General features: G+C 43.5%; 1 protein-coding gene across 1 annotated transcript in view; it reads right to left on the bottom strand.

The window, feature by feature from the left end:
• SH3GLB1 (SH3 domain containing GRB2 like, endophilin B1) overlaps positions 1-18,792 on the bottom strand; it is a gene marked incomplete in the record, with an annotated part of 1,384,102 nt that overhangs the window by 89,201 nt on the left and 1,276,109 nt on the right.

Genomic DNA, 18,792 nt, shown 5'->3' on the forward strand with positions numbered 1-18,792 from the left:
TATTACACGGACTAATGAAAGGCACACAGGGCAACAAACAGCTTCCCAAAAGTACACAACTATAAACTTAGAACATTTACAATAAGCCAATAAGACAAACTTGGTGAATCCCATGCACAAAAATATCCTGATGCTTGGGTGCATGAAAGGTGCCCTGATGCTTTGTTAGCTGGGCAGCTGTTAATATCCTTAGAAAGATACAACCCATATATTTTTAGACTACTTCAGCAAAGATCCATACAAAGAACATCTGCAACTATTCAAAAAAGTCTAATGTTTCAAACTTAATTTTCTTATCCAAGGTGCACAGTAGAGCTGTATGATGTACTCGCATACAAAAGATGACGACTCTCCATATCAGCTGCTGTATGAGGGAGACATCCTAAGCAGACATATGGTTGACATATTCCCTATTACACACATGTTTTAAGGGTAATGAAACAAAAGTTATGTACTTACCATAACACTACGTCTGTGTTGTCTTCTTCCATCTGGCTCAGCAGATGGGTTACGGACTTTGACCTCTGCACCCTTTTTCAGGCTCTTGGATCCATGCTTTAGGCTCCTCCTCTACCCATAATACCCCTTGCTCTTACACCACCTCGGATCGAGTTTGAATGCTTGTATCTAATAAGTCATCTAAAAGGCACAAAACGTTTTGAATATCATACAAATCATGACAAAGGAAAATGTCATCTCAAGGCTGACTATATGAAAAGGTCCTGGAGAGGTCCATTCGATCAGCTGAGATTCACTAGATAACAGTTTAGGTAAGGAGGGGAAGATTGAACAGGATGGAAGATGACAACATGGGTGCTGAGTTATGGTAAGTACATAACTTTCATATCTGATGCTGTGTCTTCTTCCGACTAAACAGAAGGGGCAAATTTGACAGCTACTGACAACCCCAAGGGTTTCATGGAAGGCTATTCCAAAGAATGGTGGAGCCGAAGGATGCACAGGATCTACATTGCATGTCCAGCTTAAAATGTCAGATGAAGGTGTGATCATCAGACCAAGAAGCCTTAGTACAAATTTCATCTACTGGCACTCTAACACACAAAAAAGAGAGTGGACACTACCCCAGCTCCAGTTAAATGGGCCTTAGGCTTGTATGGTACAGCCAAATGCCTTTCTTTACAGACAAAAGCAATATAATTAAATATTTTAAATTGCACTTAGTAACCTGTGTGGTGATACTTTTTGGACTTCTCTGCCTTCTGACTACATTTTAGCCAAAAAGAATTATCTGAGACCTGTGTGGTGATACTTTTTTGGACTTATTTTTTTTACTAAAACATAGTCACAAAAAAGAGATCTGTTTAAAGTTTTGTTTGTTCTGGGACCTCAACATTGCTGCTTCATTTGCAGCTGTGACAAGATTGTTTATTATTGCAAGATTTTAGCACTGTTTATACATTATACTGCACTGGTATTTCCATAAGTAAAGTTATATGTAAAAGGTAGCTTTTTTTTCTATTTGGAACCCAGTCTGGGGCCTCAGTCATGTAGCTTTATTCACAACTGTGGCTGGACTGTGATCTACTGCCATATTTTGAATTTAATTTAATCATTTTATTGCAGTGCTACTGGTAAATGGTTGCACAGTTTGCTGCCTTAGCCTGTGGTGGGATTGCAGCAGTGACAGTACTCTGAATTCTGCTCCAAGATTTGTGCTTATGTACTTTTAACTCCAGGATTTGTACTTCTGTACTTTTTATAGATGTATAGATCTACTTAAAGTTGCATTTCAGTGCCTACTGACCTTGCTACTGTTCTTCCCATTGTTTGATTCTGCCCCAGTCCCCACTGTGACATTAAACTAAAAGTTTCTGAATTTCTAGCCAGAGGACTAGAGCTCATATTTTGAAATTTCTTCCTAACCCCCCCACCCTTTTCTTGAGGTTTTAAAAGGCTGTTTCTCTGGTTTCCACCTCTTACTGTAATCTAATCTCTTTCTCACTTCTTTCATTTCTATGGTCTGTTGTGTAACCTATTTAAGTACTTTCCAACCCATTGCTTTCCATATATCCATAATATCAACTGCCCACTCAGCAAACCAGCATTGCACTTGAGTAAGCCTCCCTTACTACAAATTGTCCCCTGCACATTTTATCTATGCTCTCATCTGTTGGGTGCTCTCACTACACTCTGAGGAGACTCCTGAGTTAATTCTGCTCCATCTTTGGCAGACAGACTTATTGTTTTGCATTCTAGTTAAGTATATAGAGTCCAACTGCTTTATTTGTTTTCTTTATTTGTTGATTTTGCCTTTAAATCATTCTAAAGTTACCTAACACTTAAAACTGCCTTGTTGAGGTAATTTAAGTTTTGTTGCTGCATTACACATGCAAAGAATCTTTCTTGGTGTTTTTACATCAAGAGGATAGCAGTGCCCTGTACAGAAACAAATGCTCAGAAGTAACATACCTACAAAACTAACCTTAGAACTGTAACAGTGTGGCTAAAACCAAACCAGTGTCCGGGGACAAGTTTAGAGCACCTAGTTTGCACATTAAACAGCACTATCATCAAAACCTCGGGCACAAGCTAACCTAGTCTGGTGCCAAAACCTACAGAACTCCCAAGCAAACCTCTGTATAATCCAGTCTATGACCTACAGTCCCCCACTCAAATACAAGTTCAGACAATATAGATATGCAATTTCCAAATGTCACCATGGCCAAATTTGTAGACATGGACATCCTGAGACAATGTAGCAATTGTCGCATGTTCAGACTATTTAATCCTCAAGGAGACACACACAATATGCTAGAGATGCACATATACAATTTCACTGGAGGCAAAAATCTAATAAGCAAACAAGGTTGTCAACAGTACACACTACATCCACTACACACACAGACCAACTTATGCTGAGGCACTAAAAAGCAATCTTTTCAAACCTCAAAGACCTCCTAAGCCTATATATACATGGCAACACCTATCCTCAACAATCTCTAAAGCACTCAACAAAATCAACACCAAACACCACACATAGGCTTACACCCAGAAGCACCCAAAGAGCAAAGCCCATAAGGCAAGCAAACATTACCTATGACTCCTGTCAGAGGGGAAAATATGCCCCACTCACCAGACTGAACAAGGAGAAGATAAAGAATAGTTGTGTAAGAACTTACCATAACCTTAGATGTCTTTCTCTTCCATGTTGCAGTATTCATTACAGTAGGGAGGTTGCTGCCTGCAGTGTCGCCATCCGGCCAGCATACCAAAGTCTTTGCTCTTGGAGGGTACATGTGACGACCATTGTCAGGGCCATAAACCGACATAGGGTATTAAAGTGACGTCTGCACATGCCCTCTTCAGAATAAACTGTCACATACAGTACTCCTGTAGGTTAAGACAGGGTCATAATAGGCGGGCCCTTTAGACTTACATGTAGACTAGACCCTAGGGTACTAGGTAGGTTGTGTTTAGTGGGGAGACTGGGAGAGGAAATGACTGTCTCCAAAGGTAAGCCAGGGTATGTTAGTTAGATAAAGTAGACTGGCAGGGTGGGGGGGACTGAATACTGCAACATGGAAGAGAAGGACATCAAGGTTATGGTAAGTTATTACAGAGCTATTCTATGTCCTTCTATTCTCATGTTGCAGTATTCATTACAGTAGGGAGAGTACCAGAGCTTCAGGTATGAGCCTGGGTGGAGGATTGGGATCCCTGGTCGATAAGGCCCTGAAGAACTGACCTGGCAAACCCCGGTCTGGCTCTGGAAGCTAGGTCCAGTTTGTAATGTTTGGTAAAGGTGTGTACTGAAGTCCAAGTCGCAGCTTCTAAAATGGAAGTGTAGTCAATCCCTGTGAAAAAGGCAGCTTTCCTGGTAGAGTGAGGTTTGACATGACCGTGTAAGGATTTTCCATGACAGGAATAGCACATGCCAAAGGATTTACAGATCCATGAAGAAATGGTCTGTTTGGAGACTGCCTTCCCTAGAGCTCTCGGATGGAAGGAGATGAAAAGTTGGTCAGACTCTCTCTGATAGGTCTGGTTCTGTCCAAGTAGTACCTCAGTTGCCTCTGGATATCTAAAGAATGGAGGGTCCTCTCTCAGGAATTTTGTGGCAGAGTGTAGAAAACCAGTAGGTTAATGGTCTGGTTTAATGAGAGTTCATTAACCACCTTGGGCATGAAGGAGGGGTTAGTCCGGAGGGCAACTCTGTCCTTGTGAAAAATAAGATAAGGAGAGGTAACCATAACGGCTTGTATCTGATACCCTTTTGGCGGAGGTGAGGGCCACTAGTAGAACTGTTTTTAAGGTGCATAGTTTTAGGGATAATGAATGTGCTGGTTCAAAGAGTGGCAATGTAAGTTTTTCTAGTACAAAAGTTAGGTCCCAAGGGGGAGGTATAGGCTTTCTGGGGGGTCTGACAGTACCCCTTTCAGAAAAAGCTTGACTTCCAATCTTGAAGCCAGAGGAGGTGATATGGGCAGACAAGAGAGCTGGCAGATAAATGAACTTTGAAGAGTAAGTTAGTCCTGAGTGAAGTAGCTCACACAAATAGGAAGGACCACAGGTATAGAGGTAGTCACAGGGTCCTGTTTTTTCCGTTGACACCACTTGGAGAATCTGTTCCATTTAGATACATAATTTCTTCTGGGACTAGGTTTTCTGGTCTCCTGCAGAACACAGAGTACGTCCTCTGAGTATAGGTGTCTGTAGGGGATTAGAACCCTATCACCCATAAGGTCAGTTTCAGATTGTGCACCTGTACTGTGTGAGCAGGTCTATTTGGTGGGGTAACCTGTGATGATTGCTCTTGGCTAGTAGGTAGAGAAGGGGAAGCCAATGCTGTCTTGGCCAAAAGGGGGTCACCAACAGGATTTTGGATCTGTCCCTCTGTATTTTCAGGAGGACTTTCTGAATCAGTGTGAAGAGAGGGAAGGCAAAGAGGTACACATTCCCTCCCAAGGAAAGGAGAAGGCATCCACTTTCCAAGCTTGTGGATGTGGGTCCCTTGTGCAGAATCTTGGCATCTGTTTGTTCTAGGGGGTGGCAAAGAGATCTGCTTGTGGAATACCCCACCTGTGGATTAGGTCCAGGAATACCTCTCTGTGAAGCATCCATTCATGAGAGGGAGCTGAAGTTCTGCTGAGTGTGTCTGTCATAACATTCTCTGTTGAGGGAATATACAGTGCTACCAGGTGAATCTGGATTGATGATGCTAGGTTCCAAATCTGGGTGGCCAGGCTGCACAGAGGGTAGGACTTTGCTCCCCCCTGTTTACGTACCACAGGACAGTCATATTGTCAGTGATCACTTTCAGGGCTCCTGGCTAAAGAGCTGATTTGAATGTTTGTAGGGCTAGCAGTAGTGCCCTCATTTCCTTGATGTTGATATGGTCCTTTTGTCTTAGGTTGGACCATTTTCCTTGTACAGTGAATTGTTTCTTGTTTATTAGTAGGACTGCACCCCATCCCAAGTCTGACTTGTCTGTGGTGACTTGTTGAAGGGTGGCTGGAACCTGTAGTGTGATTCCTTGGTTGAGGTGAAGTGCTGATACCCACCACTGGAGTTCCCTTTTCAGACACTGAAGTAGGGGAAGGTGCGAGTCCAAGGGCTGGGAGTGTTGGCTCCATAAGTTCTTCAGGATCCACTGAATTTTCCGCATGTGGAGTCTTGCCAGATGTAACATGGTTATAAGGGATGCCATGTGGACTAACATTCTTAGGAATTCCCGAGCTGGCAAGGAGGAGTGGGTTGGGAGATTGTTGAAGTATTCAGAGGTCTAGGATTCGCTGGCCTGGAATGAAGGCTTTCATTCTGTCTGTTCTGATCCTGCATCCCAAGAAAACCAAGTCTTGAATGGGGTTCAGGTGAGACTTGTCGTGGTTTATGGCAAACCCTAATTGAGTTAGGGTGGAAACCACCTGTTGTAGGTGGAGAAGAAGGACTTGGTGGTCTTTATGAAGAATAAGCAGGTCGTCTACATATGGGTATATTTGTATACCCTGTTTTTTGCAGTGAGCAATGAAGGGTGCTAGACAATTTGTGAACACTTGAGGAGCAGTGGAGAGTCCAAAGGGCAAGGCAGAGAATTGAAAATGCCAAGAATCTATTGCAAAGTGGAGGAATTTCCTGTACCCTGGATGTATAGGAATGTGTAGGTAGGCATCCTTCAAATCCAGGACTACCATGAAAGCCTGTGTGGGTATAAGTGGTAAGAGCAAGGGTAAGGTAATCATTTTGAAGCTGGGTACCTTGAGAAAGAGATTTAGGAAAGAAGTCTAGAATTGGCCTCCATGTGCCATCTTTCCTTGGTATCAGAAACATTCTGGAGTAGAAACCTATGTTTCTTTGTGGGTAGGGTACCTGTTCTATGGTGCCCTGAGCTAGTAGTTGTTGAATTATGGTGGGAATAGGTAAACTTAGTTTGCAGGTGGTTGAGAAATACCCTGGAAGGGGGGTAACATCCACCAAGTCATGATATATCCCCTCTGAATGATGGAGAGTACTCATTGTTCTGATGTAATCATCTGCCAGGAGGATAGGGAGAGGGTGAGACGAAGGGATAGGGGGTGTTTGGGTCTAAGGGTGGCAAGTCACAGTGGAGGTGGTCTGGTTTGGTCAGACTGACTCTGAAAGGGGGTGGTGGTAGATTTAGTGGGAAACCTGGGAGTAGAGCTTTTCCTTGGCTGTCCACATCCCTTCGACTGAGGAGATGGGTGTGAGGACTGTCTTCTAACAAAGGAAGGTTTATGTGAGTAGTTCCTGTGGTATCTGGGTATAGGGGATACCAGTAAATGTTTTAGGTTTTAAGTTCTTTTCCCTTTTCTTGAAGGGATTTGAGAAGCTCTGCTGAAGCTTGGCCAAACAGGGCCTTACTGTCCAGTGGTGCGTCAAGCAATTTTGTTTGTACATCCATAGGGAGTGGTAGTCTCACACAGGAATATCATCTCAAAACTAAGCCTGATGTAGCAGATTTTGATGAGGCTTCCACAGCATCATAACTACACTTGGAGTGCCTAGTAACTTGGGATGCTGTGGAAAGTATGGTGTCAATTTGAGCTTTAATGGGAGAGTCAGAAGCCACAGAGAGGAGGGTAGAAGCTTTGGTGATGGTGTCCAGGACATACCTAGTCATATGTGTTTGGTAGTTGAGAGCTCTTATAGCCAGAGTAGAGGAGGTATACACTTTCTTCCCTAGTCTGTCCATGAATTTGCTGTCTTTATCCGTCGGGTAGAGAGCAGCAGAAGGCAACTGTTTGCATGTTTTGTCGGCAGAGACTGCAATAACTACTGAGTCTGCTGGAGGGTTTTTAAAAAGGAACTGGGTGTCCTGAGGGACCTTACAGAAATGGTCTAGATGTTTTGAGGCTGGTGGTTGAGAGTCTGGGGAATGAGAAGCATCTAAGAAGGCATCCTGGAAAGAAGGTAACAAAGGGGGCACAGCAGAAGGAGATGGTTATTCCATTTTGAAGTAGGTCAAAGTACTTTTATTGGTGTCAGATACTTCTGATGCCTGCCACTTGAAATGTCCCCTCATGAGGGAGATTGCATCTCCAAAGGTGAATTCTTCCCCTGGGGACTCAGGAGTAATGGAGTCCTCCTCCTCTGGAGTAATGAAATCCTTGGGGGAGTCTATAAGTCACAAGTAATAGACTCCTCTGAAGAGGAGTAAGTCTTCCTCTGATACCTCAAAAGGGGCCCAAGGACAGGGAGCAAGTGGTAATTGGTGTGTCTGCAGGGCCTGGAATGCCTTAAAAAGACTTTGTGAAAATACTTCCCATCCAGGAACCAGTTGAGGCTCAGGATGCTTTAGTTTTTGTTTTCTCTTCAAGGGGGTAACTGGTGGAGAAAGAATCGAAGCTGACGTCTGTTTGGGTGGAAGTGTAGGAGCAGGGCCCTCGGAGTGAATAAGCCATGATTCCCCTCCGCCATCAGGATCTGATGGCTGATTAGCCTCAGTGGACATACTTGAAGTTTCCACCATCCTGATTAACCTCAGTGGACATACTTGAAGTTTCCACCATCCCAGCTTCCGATGAGGTTCCCGGGCTTGGCTTGGAAACAAGAGGTCTGAGAAGATCCCAGACTTTCATCAGCCTCAAGAATCTGCTCGGATGCCTGAGGCACAGCGTGGGATTACGGCCTGATTTTCTTGGCCTTCTTCCTCGGTGGCTCGGAGGACAGGCCAACTCCACCTTCCATACAGAGCGCAAGATGTCGTAATCTCCGATTTTCGAAATCCAGTTTTAATGTGGCCAGATGGCTGCAAAGTGTTTTTGGTGCAAAAGATTTGCAGATGGGGCAGGACGGATGGTCGTGGGGCTCGCCTAAGCAAAATATGCACTTTTCATGAGTATCCTTCTGAGGAATTTGTCTCCCACAAGCACACTTCCCCTTTCTAGTTGACATGCACATTTTAGCAGTAATCAAGAGACAAAGAAAAACCCAACATGGCACTTATCTGTATCGGTAGACTGAAGCGGTCATCTGGTCTGGAGTGGTAGGTTTAACCGGTCATATGAAAAAATAGAGATCTGCTTGGAACTGGCAAACAGGAGTCTGACGTTCACTCCGGCAGAAAAATTCTGAAGAGGGTACATGCAGACATTACTTTTATACCCTACGTCGGTTTATGGCCCTGACAATGGACGTCACACGTACCCCTCCAGGAGCAAAGACGTTGGTATGCTGGCCAGATGGCAGCGCTGCATGCAGCAACCTCCCTACTGTAATGAATACTGCAACAAAAAATATAAGGACACCAGTTAATTGCTTATCTGGAACCAGGATCCACCAAATTATGCACACATTCAAGTCACTACATCACAAATATCAGTATGATTCTATCATAGTCCATGTGGACAGTAATGACCTGAGATATATACCTCCCTGGACTATATGAAGAGAGACATTGTTCATCTCATGTGTGTTTCAGGCAGGTATGTGCCTTGCATTGAGTAGCATTCTACCTTTGCCAGGGATGCTATCACAGTATGAAAAATGATTGACTTCAATACTTTACTTAGTTTCTACTGTCTTTCCAAGGGGAGTCAATATTTGTCAGCATTGGTGGACATGGTTAACAAAACACGTTGCCTTGCAAAGGATGGCCTGCACATACCTCCCCCTAGGCTTCCGACTACTGGCTAAAACTTTCTCCACCACCTTAAAGCCTTTTTTACACAATGCCAAACTGACAAACTTTACAACATAGCAAATAAAACCCAAAGAAACCTAAAGGTGTTACTACTCAATGCAAGGAACCTAAAGAAAAAACTCCAAACCCTAACAAGCTTTCCCCACTTTGTAGACCACAGACATTTGTGCAGTTACCAAGACATGGTTTAAATCCACAGAAAGTACTTCAGCAGTACAAGGCCTCAGGGCCATTCACATATTTAGACCATCAGTTGCACAGACAGGGACAAAAGGTGGAGCAGTCTCAATATACATTAGCAACAAGCATAATTCTATGTTGTTAAACAAGACAATGCCCTGGAATTTAACCATGTGCAAATCACCACAAAGTCCCATTAAAATATCTTAGCAAACTATAGGTCACTTTCTATACCCCTAGAATTCCACAGCTCAGACCTAGACCTACTAGAAACACTCACTGTCAAACCAAATATCCTGTTCAAGGGAAACTCAATGCTCCTCTACAGATTGAGAAACTTTCACTGCCTCATACTTGCAGGCATGATTCCTGGACTTCCAAGCAAATACCCTTAACCAGATGGAGCACACACCCACCAGAGGTTCAAACATACTGGATCTGGTATTCACCAATATGGACAGCGCTGCCCCCCCCCCCCACTCCCACCCCAGCATCAAGTTTCACTGGTGAGATAGGACCACAAAGCTGTCTCCTTTGAAATCAAATTAACTCAAAATCCTGAAACTCTTAGGGACTATTCCAAATCAAACTACATCCTATTAAAGGAGAGTGTGTCAAAATTCAATGCTCTCCCTAATCCCAAGTTTACAGCAACCTGTGTGGAATTTTTCACAGAGACCCTGTGTAACCATGTAAATTTACGGGGCTGCTGTATCTAATATAAACAAGCCTATAAAAAAGTCTAAAATGAAATCACATTTGGTGGAATACTAACCTTAATAGAGTATATAACAAGAAAAATTCAGTGCTAAAATCAAGAGCAGCAACTCCCATAATAATAGGAGCTCTCCAATGAAACTAAACAGGGAACTAAGAGATCTAATTAAGGCCAACAAGGCTAATTACGAGGTCAAGATAGCCTCACAGACTAAAAACAACCACAAGACTTTCTACAGCTATGTCCAAAACCTGAAAGACGGCATGCATCCGTGTGCCAAACTGGTGGTCAGTGGTGACACCGCCAATGAACAAAGCAACATAGTGAATTTGCTGGCTGACAAATTCAGCTCAAACTTCACCTCTCAGTCCCCCTCCATTCCCTATGAAATGGCTACTTGCATACCCCCCCCCCCCCACTATTAACAGGGAACAGAGCCTGGAAGTGCTCATTAAGTATAAAAAAACAGCCTCAATGCTTCCCAACAATATTCAGTGATGCCTCATAAACAGCTTGAAATATCACTTATCGGGATCACTTGAGTCACTTTTCAAGTACAGCCTCAAAACAGTCTTTCTACTATGGGAATGAAGGACTGCAAAGGTTATCCCACTTCATAAGGGTAGACCATCCACTGATCCCAGAAAGCTCAGAACTATTAGTCTGACTAGTCTAATATGCAAAGTTGTGGAATGAATGATTATGAAAATGATCAACAAAGAAACTTTCAGACATTGGACCCAATCCAGTCTGGCTTTGTCAAGGAAAGGTCATACCTACTAAACCTGGTGAACTTCTATGAAGGTCATCAAGGCAACTGATGACCTGAACACTGCATACTGCCTACCTGAAGCTGGCTAAGACATTCATTGCAATACTCCACTCTGGTATAGTTGACAAACTCATCGACCTGGGCATAAGCCCATACATATAAATTGCTGGGTTGCCAGCTGGCTCACAAAAAGGACTAAGGAAGTCACAACTAATAAGACCACCAGTAAGAGACTGGTCACCAGTGAGGTACCTCAGAAATCCATGCTGACTCCACTCCTATTTGCCATCTTCTTCTCAGAGGTAAAGGTTAATGTCAAGGGCCTTTAACTGACCAAGTTCGCAGATGACTGCAAATTGACTGCAAATTGGGAGCTATCACAGTTCCCCATGACACAAACGTGCAGAAAAAAGTGGGAGATAGAAAAGACAGACCGGGCTAGGAAGGAATACTGGTTGGCTAACGGAGGCCAAGACAGGAATTGCAATGGCAATGAACAAGTCGTCAGAGGCACTCTACCAACTTCTGGAATGTGACTCAGTGGACAGCACAAAAAATATCAGGTTGCAAGGCAAAGACAAAGATAAAGATTATCGGACACCCTCCATAAGGTATGCCAGCAACAACCTGCTCACCAGTTCACATGACACCAAAGGCAGATGTAAGGAGTACTTCCAGCAGCTTCTGGATGAAGAAAACCCCACAGGAGCTGTATTAACCCAGACATAGCCTACAGTGAGAGAAGAGGAGGAGCTCACCATTGAAGAACAAACAGCATTAAGGAAAATGAAGTCAGGGAAAGCATCAGACAGTAGATATCATCAAGATGCTGGATGAGACACAGGAGAAATGGCTTCAGTGGGTACTCACATCAGTATGGAGAGAAAGGTGTATCCCACATTACTGGAGAATAAGCATACTAGTGCCAGTGTTCCAAGAACAAAGGGGACATTCACAAATATTGGCAGTACAGAGGCATCTTTCTCCTATCACACTGCATGAAAGTTCTGGAGAGGGAGATGAACACATTTGCAGACTAGTAGTAGAAAGTAAAAAGGGAAATGAGCAGTTAGGATTCAGCACAACCAATCCAATGTTTCCAGTGAGACAGATACTGGAGAATACGGATGAGGAAAAAGTCCAACTGGGCATTCCTAGACTTGGAGAAGGCATATGACAAGGTCCCAAGAATGCTGATCTGGCCAGTCCTGCAGTGGTTCAAAGTCCCAAAAACATTGTTAGAAACTACTCTAAGCTATGCAGAAGGATCTTGTAGAGGGGTTCCCAGTGGGAGTGGGTGCGCATCAGGGTTCAGCTCTGAGCAGACTGCTATTCACATTAATGAGTGATGGAGTACATTAGAAAACTGGTTGGAAAAATGTTGATGCATGCAGATGATGTGGCATTACAGGCAGACTCTGAGCAAGAACTTCAGCAAAGGATAGGGGAATGGAAAGCAAAAAAGGCTCATGGGATTTACAGATAAAACAGTTGTAATGGCAGCAAATGGAGGAACCAGAAGAAGCTGAGAATTGAGATTGAAGGGAAAATAGTGGAACTGTTTAACTGCTTCAAGTATCTGGGAGTGATGGTTGAGTAGAAGGAGAGTCTAAATGACGAGGCAAAAGCTATAATCAGAGTGGCTGCAGCCAAATGACACAGTGTCAGGCATAGTGTATGAAAAAAATGCAAAGAAGCTTAAAAGTAAGGTGTACAACAAAACAGTGGTGTGATCAGTACTACTGTACGATACAGAAACCTGGACAGTAAAGGCAGAGTAGTTGAAGCTAGAGCTGATGGAGATGACGTGCCTTAGACACATGGTAGAATGTACACTGTGGGACAGATGAAGGAATGAGGACATAAAAGCAGAAGCCAAAGTAGCTCCAATTGCAGAAAAAGTCTAAAAAAACAGATTACAGTGGTCCAGGCACATATGCAGGAAAGCAGAAGACAATCTGGTGAAGATGATTTGGGACAACTGGAAGAAGGCAAGAGAAAACGAGGGTGTCCAGCAAAGAGGTGGAAGGACTGTATGAGAAACGACCTGAACAGTCAAGCATGACTGTTGAAAAAGGTAGGAGAGGGACATTGAATAGGGAGAGATGGCAACAAGTGACAACACCCTGACCCCATGTAGAAAATGGGAAAAATGGTGCTGAAGATGAAGACACAAACATCTTACCAGTGGGTCAACACAAGACAAATGACTGGTGCCAAAATCACAAATTAAAACTCAATGACAAGAAATGCATTATAGTGCCCACTGGAAAAACTGCCACACAGCCTAACTACTCCATCAATAAGACACCCCTAAGAGTCAACCCAAGAGTTTTCCTACTTCGGTAAGCGTACCTTTAGAAGCCAAAGAAAAGTTTTTGCCCAAGTAAAAATTAGAAATGGCAGCAAGATAGACCTTAATTGTCGAGTAACTAGCTCCATTATTGAAGATGGAGGCAAGGAAGTCAAGAACATCTGAGACAGATGCTGAAAAGGAGCCTTATTGTATCAGAGGGCCCAAATAGAAAACTTTTCCCATTTGTTCTTAAAAATCTTTCTGGTAGATGCTTTCTGGGATGATGCAAAGATGAAACAAACTGGGGAAGGAAGTCTGGAGTATCTAGCCATCACGGGAAGTGGAGAAACAATGTGGTCAATTTGAGGGTTCAAACAGGTGAGGAAATCATTCTGTGTTGTGCAACTCAAACAAATGTATGATATCTAGGTCCAAGAAAGTCATTGTTCCATTGTACTCGGCATTCATCAGAACTACCACTGAATACAAAGCCCCCTTTGGTATGTACCCAACCAGGCTTATAAGGCAACTGGAACGTCTACAGTTCCTCACTAAAAGAATACAGGGCGTAAGCAACATGTCCTATGCAAACTGCCTCAAGGCCTTATCCCTGTATTCTGTCTCCTACAGGCTGTTGAGGGGAGATCTATGCCTAGCATACAAAGTATCATCGGACCCCAGTCTGATGAACCTCTTGCATATCCACAAAATAAACGGCACCAGAATTACTTGTTCGAAAGCCTGAAACCTTACCTGTGATATAAACAGGACCTGCTGAAGTGACAAGTATATATATATCCCAGAATCTACCCTTTCTCAGGAACAGGTTTTCCATCCATGTGAAGCAGAGTTCCTCTCCACCCAATTCAACTGCAACTTGGAGAAGTGGATGGGGAAACAGGAAAATTCATCCATGGTATGGCACCTATATTTCCAATGGACACAAGCAGCCAGTAAATGGTTCATCTCCCAGGCTCCTTGCTTGTAAATGTTTTAACCTGCCAAGCCCTTGCTTATACTTACCAAGGATATCAGAACTTGTCAGAGATTTGGGATGCATGGCTACGCTTAAAAAGGGCCTTGCAGTCATTAGCCTTGCAACCACCTATGAACTTATGAATATCTAGGTGAGGTATTATCGCATGGGTGAGACAGCAGATCCTGGGAAGGATTCAATACCCAGGAAAGGTGAACTAGGTGAGGCCACAGGAAGGGGAACCACACTTGCTGAGGCCAGAATGGCATGACGAGGATTACCATACTCTTCCAATTATATGCTTTCTGAAGAAACTTGGGAATGAGAGGAATGGGGCAAAGGCATACAGAAGACCAAGGACCAATCAGGAATCAAGAGAGTCTCTTGGTGGCTCCCCCTCTGGAGGGATCAGTGCAAAGTACCTGCTGAACTTGGAAATGAGGAGAAGAAGCAATGCGTTTACAGCATGGTTGGCCAGAACGGTGAAAAATCATTTCTGCCACTGACTGAGAGACCACTTGTGAGGAAGAAGAATGGACCTGATCAGTGTGTCTACTAGCACGCTAAACTTTGCCGGAATATGCACTGTCAGTAGAAAGCAGCCAGAATAGATAGCCCATTGCCACACTCTCACTGCCTCTTAAAATAGGGGGCAGAAGCATATTCTCCCCAGTCTGCTGATATAACAGACCACCAAGTTGTCCGTCATAATAGCGACCATCCCTAGAGGAAGAACATCTTGAAATGCCTGCAATGCCAATAGGGCTGCTCTTATTTCTAGGAAATTTATGTGAAGATTGACCTCTAAGACCACATGCCTTAGACTATCCGTCTCAAGTAATGAACCTCCACACTAGTTGTGAGGTGTCCATTGTCACTGTGGTCTTCAGCATAGGAAGAATAAAAGGGTGACCCACAAACTAATTCTGCATGAATCTACCAGGCTATGTGTTGGCTGCAAATATTTGTAAATCGAACAGACACGGTCAGAGGGTGATGCCCTATTGACTATCATACAGCAAGTGCAAACCGTAGTACCCTCATGTAAAATCTTGCCAAAGGTACCAAGACTACTGAAGCTGCCATTGATCAAAGGAGCTGTAACACCAGCTTGGCTGGACAGGAATGGAGAGAGAGAATGTGTGATGTTTCATTCCATAGACTGGTTTTACCTTGTCTTTGGTAAGCTTGCAGATTTGTCTCACCATATCCAGACAACCACCAATGAATTCCAGGGCTTAAGCAGGGGAGAGCTCAGACTTGGTGCAGTTCACTGCAATTCCCATCTGTAGACACAGATGGAGCAAGTAATCCCTGGCCTGAATCAGTAGAGGTTTAGTGGCAGGAGAGAGGAGCCAGGTGTCTACATAAAAAACACACAGAATCAATGCAGTTCCATGGAGTCTCAAATTAGCTGCAACTACTGCCATGCACTTGAACACCCTGGGAGCTGTGGTGAGACCAAAGAGTAGGTCCCCTGAACAGGTAGTGACTACCTTACAGCTGGAAGCTTGGGTATCTCCTGGAGCGACTGCCTGTTTATGTGACAGTACGCATCCTGGAGCTCTATGGAGCACATCCAATCACCCTTCCACAACAGTGGCAGAACAGACTGAACCATGACCATCCAGAACTGGAGTGTTTTACAAACTGATAACCAAGTGATGTCCGAGAATCTTGCAATGCGCACTTACATCTACTGGAGACGCTTACCATCCAACCTAACACCCTACAAATCTAGACTTTAATTATCACTCTATAGATTGGGAATCCTACAAGGTCTCAAATCCACTGGCACAGAGAATCCTGGACTTTGTAAATATATACAATCTTGACCACATATTGAACATACCCACTACAGGCTCCAACATACAGGACCTAGTGGTCACAAATATGGGGAATTCTCCCACCTCACAATGTATTATCCTCCCTGGTAAGGTCCAAACATAACTGCCTCCTTCAAAATCAAAATAAACTCTGCAATCCCATTAAAACCAATAACAGTTGGGAACTATTCCAAGGCAAATTACCTGTTATTAATTGATGGTTTGTCAAAATTCAATGCACCTCCAAATCAGCCTCTGCTGAACTGCTCTCAGAAACTCTGAACAACCATGTCAATGTCTGATGTACCTGCCAGAAGTTATCCCAGGATTAACCTCAGAAACAAAACACCCTGGTGGCATCCCAATTTAAATAGGGCATACTATAAACGGAAAAAAAATATGGCAAAAATCAGGAAGGGTAACTCCTAAAAAAGATAAAAACTCTCTCATCACAGTAAATAGGCAACTAAGAGGGCTAATTAGGTCAAATAAAGCCAACTCTGAGGTTAAGATATCCGCCAAGTTGAAAGATGACCATTAGGCATTCTATAGCTACATCAGAAACCTCAAGGGCAGCACACAGTATATTTTCTGAACTGGTGGTTACTGGTGCCACATTCACAGAAACAGGCAATACAGTGAAACTGTTAAGAGGACAAATTTCCAAATTTGCCTCCTCACCCCAACCATTCCCCAATAATACCCTCAAACATAACCCCCTCCAACTATAACTACGGAGCATGTACTGGCTGCACTCACTAAAACCAAGAACATGGTGTCAATGGGCTCCAGTAACATCCCAGGATGCCTCATATGACTTATCATGACTCCTGGAGTCATTATTTTAACTGCAGTCTTAAAACAGGTTTTGTGTCACGTGAATGGAACACAGATGACCATTCCCCTTCATAAGGAATACCTTAAATCGATCCTGGAAACTACAGACCCATTAGTCTGACTAGTCTTACTTGCAAACCCATGGAAAGACTTATCATGGAAATTATCAACAAGGATGCATGAGAACTCCAGACACTTGATCCTTCCCAATTTGGCTTTTTCAAAGGAAGGTCAAGCTTACTGAATCTGGTGGACTTCTTGGAAATGGTCACTAAGGCAATGGATGAGGGGAAAACTGTGCATACTGCCTACCTAGATCTGGCCAAGGAATTTGATACAATACCTCGCGCGGACATCGTCAACAAACTTACAGAATTAGGTATAAACCCCTTTATAACATGCTGGATAGCTAGCTGGCTCACTGACAGAACCCAGGAGGTTAGAATCAGTGAGGTCACCTCCACAGAGGTTCCGATCACCAGTGGAGTCCCCTGAGGGCTCCGTGCTAGGCCCACTCCTCTTTGGCATCTAATTCTCAGATGTCAAAGCCAATGTCAAAGGCCTCTGACTAACCAAGTCTACAGATGACTGCAAACCGGGTGCCTTCAATGAATTCCCACCCCCAGAGGTGAGAACAGCCTTCAGGAAGTTCTATACAGACAAATGCTTGGTGCCAAAGCCATGGCTTAAAAGTCAATACAAAGAAAGGCATTACAGTACCTTTTGGGAAGTATGCCAACCCAGGTGACTATGTCATCAATAACATACCCTTAAAAGTTGATTCACTAGTCAGGGATCCGGGAACTTATGTAAACAGTAACACAATGCCCTAAGCTGATCACTTTAAAGCCCTGTCTCTAACTCAGTATCACACAAACTTCTGACAGGTGATCTTTGCCTGGCATACAATGCATCCCTGGACCCAGTTATGATGAATCTTTTGCACTTCCACAAAACAAACAGCATTAGAACTACTTGATTAAAAGATCTACATTTTGTAACATCATAAATGGGACATGTTGGAGAGGCAGATGTGCTTCTCAGAGAATTCTCCTCCTCTGGAAAAGCAGAGATCCTCCCCATTCCCATTTATGCGCAACTTGGACCTATGAATGGGTAATCGGAAATTCACCCCTGGTCTGGCTCCTATGTATTGGATGGACAAAGGCAGTAAGTAAATCAAATTTAAATCAAATTTGAGAGTTACATTTGGCTTGCATGGCTAGGCTTTTTAAGGGCCCCGGTGATGCTTAACCCAGTATAAATCTACAGCCACTAGGGAAAATAGTTTTTCAAAACAGAAATTTAAATTCTGTTCATGGAGTTCATTCAAAGGGGAGTCGGATTAGGGTCTGAAGCAACACGGTAATATCCCAAGGAGGAACTGGATCTCTTGACAGGGGGATTGGAGAAGAAAAGTTCCCTTTAAAATGGGAGATGGGAGTTCTGGTTTCACCTCATGTAAGAACTGGACATAGCTCCCAGCTGATCATTAATTGTAGGAAAACTAGCACTTTCCTGGAAATCCAGAATGGTATCAACAAAGGATCTAAGCCCTTAGATGAAGCAAACCTGTTCCACTTAAGTCTGTAAACTTTTTTCGTATTCGGTTTGTGTGAAGAAGATAAAAATGTGAACAACATGTAAAGAAAGTGGGCATCCCTGTCCATCAATGGAACTAGATGAACCATGCAGTTATTTTTAGGGCTTTCAAGTCTCAGTGAGGCTGGCAGATGGGTGAAATAGAAGGAAGAGGATCCAGTATTCAGTGATGTTGTTTCAGATGAGGCCATAGGAATGGAAACTAAATCTGTCAGACAATGAAAACCACTGCTGCCTTGCACCTGATGGCTTTCTGAAGATTACTTTCAAAGACAAATCAAACTTATTCAGGGGCTGCTGTTCCTTGCTGGCATTTCATGGTATTTCTGTTCAATAGAAGACAATCCACAGATAGAAATGGACCAGACTTGTGTTTTTCTTAATAAAGGGGAAAAGCTAGAAATGCATAAAAAGCCCAGTGGGCTACCTGTGGACTCCAGCATCCTTTGGTGACTGCTCCTCTA

This window comes from Protopterus annectens, chromosome 10.part0 (assembly GCF_019279795.1).
Source record: "Protopterus annectens isolate FY-2018-M chromosome 10.part0, PAN1.0, whole genome shotgun sequence".
NCBI classification, from domain to species: domain Eukaryota; kingdom Metazoa; phylum Chordata; order Ceratodontiformes; family Protopteridae; genus Protopterus; species Protopterus annectens.